The following is a 2,351-nucleotide window of genomic DNA, read 5'->3' as shown; positions in this document are numbered from 1 at the left end:
AAATGTGAACGTGAATAAATGACATTAAATATAAATGGAAGAATGTTGCAGAATAAAAAGATCTATATGCATGAAATTAGGATAAATACCTGGTTGTATTAAGTATTTTAAAAGAGAATAAAAAAGTGTCACATAAATGAACTGTGCTTCAAGAATCTATAAAGCTCCCCAGATAACTCAGTGTTTGAACTGTGTTGTAAAAGATAAATTTCTATTTACATTTTTCTACATGAACACATCCAGTTATACCAACACCATTTCTTGAAGATGCTGTATTTTATTCATTGTGTGATTTTGCCTCCTTTGTCAAAAATCAAGTGACCATAGGTATGTGGGTTTATTTCTGGGTCTTCCATTCAATTCCAGTCACTATCCCAGTACCTTGCTGTTTTTATTGCTATTTCTCTGTAGCATAGCTTGAAATCAGGGATGGAGATATCTCCAGAAGTTCTTTTATTGTATAAGATTGTCTTAGCTATTCTGATTTTTTTTCCATGTGAAGTTTAAAATTATTCTTTCAAGGTTTGTAAAAAACTTTATTGGTATTTGATGGGGATTGCATTGAATCTGTAGATTGCCTTTGGTAAGATGGCCATTTTCACCATGATAATCCTACTGATCCAGGAGTATGGGACAACTTTCCATCTTCTGATATCTTCTTCAATTTCTTTCTTCAAAGACTTAAAGTTCTTGCCATACAGGTCTTCTACTTGCTTGGTTAGAATTATATCAAGATACTTTATATTATTTGTGGCTATTGTGAAATGTGTAGTCTCCCTAATTTTTATCTTAGCTGTCCTTTGTGTACAGGAGGGCTACTGATTTTTTTGAATTAATCTTGGGAGACTATGAGGGGGATTCAAGCAGTGACTCCTGGTAGCAGAGACCATAGAGACTGAAGAGGACATCCTTTAACTAGATTAGTCTTCTAGTAAAGGGTGGGGAAAACCAACTCACCCACAAAACCTTCTACCCAAAATTTACGCTGCCTATGAGATATGCATGGATAAAGATAGAACAGATAGAATAAGGAATGACTGACGGAATGCCCAACAGATGCCTGGGGCAACCAAAAACCCACCCCATCAGAGAGTGCCAACCCGTGACACTATGTGTGATTTTCTGCTAAGCCTGCAGATAGGAGCCTGTCAGAGTTGTTCTCTGAAAGCCTCTACCCAGCAGTTCCTTGAAACAAATGCTGAGACTCACAGCCAAGCATTGGTTGATGAGTCTTGAGGTATAGTAGAATGAAAGAGAAAAAGTCCCAAAAGTAACAGGAACTCCACAAGTAAAACAGCAGAGTCAACTAACCAGGGCCCAGAGGAGTTTGTTGAGACTGAAGCATCAACGAAGGACCATGCATGAACTGGACTTAGGCCACTTACAAACATGTAGCAGATGGGCAGCTTAGGCTTCAAGTGGGTACTCTGGTAAGGGAAGTGGGGACTGCTGCATCAGACATGGGACAAGGACTCACTTGCCAGTTTTTTGATCACTTCCTCCTGGGGAAACTGCCTTGCCAGACCACAGGGGAAGAGGACAAGCTCAGTCTTGATGCAACTTGATAAGCTGGAGTGGTTTGGAAAGGGAGCTTCCCTTTTCTAGTGAAGAAGAGAGAAGTAAGTTGGGAAGGAGAGAAGGTGGTACTGGGAGGGGAGAAGGGAAGGAGCTGCAAGGATGTAAAGTGAATAAAATATATAAGAAAAAAAAGATAAGTTACATTAGGTCATTACTGAAAAGAAAACTAAATTGTCAGAAAAAGAGAAAAGTACGGCAAAAGGTTCATCATGTCGCAGAAAATAAGCTATGTCTATAGAAATCTCCAAGGAACATGATGTGGCTGACAAGAAAAAAAAAGTAGTGGAAGAAGTGATTTCAAAGAGAGATTGAGATGTCATTGCAGTATAACTGTGGTATAATTTTAAGGGTAGGCTATAGAACTTAGACTTGAACCTGAAGGCAAGAGAGTTCATGTCAGTCTATGAACTGCAAAACATCTCATTGAAAACAGAAAAATTAAAATTGTGTTCAGGATTTCCAGATGAGAATGAGAATGAGAATGTATTGTGAAATAAACTAGACTCCATTTGTGCTACTCTCTGGTGAAGAATGACATTTCATCTAGTTAATAATACTTATACAATGTTTTATTTCTTTATTTTTCTTCTCTCTTATGTTACATCTTGACTGCCACTCCCCCTCTCTCCACTCCTCCCAGCACCTCTCCCTCACCTTCTCTCTCATCCAGGTCCACTCCTTCTCCACTTCTCCTCAAAAAAAAAAAAAAAAAAAAAAGAAAGAAAAAAGAAGCAGAAGAAGAAGAAGCAGAAGAAGAAGAAGCAGAAGAAGAA

Source organism: Psammomys obesus, unplaced genomic scaffold (assembly GCF_907164565.1).
Source record: "Psammomys obesus unplaced genomic scaffold, mPsaObe1.curated_primary_1811, whole genome shotgun sequence".
Classification (NCBI taxonomy): Eukaryota; Metazoa; Chordata; class Mammalia; order Rodentia; family Muridae; genus Psammomys; species Psammomys obesus.
The sequence above is the reverse complement of the archived record's forward strand: the minus strand, read 5'-3'. Positions refer to the sequence as shown.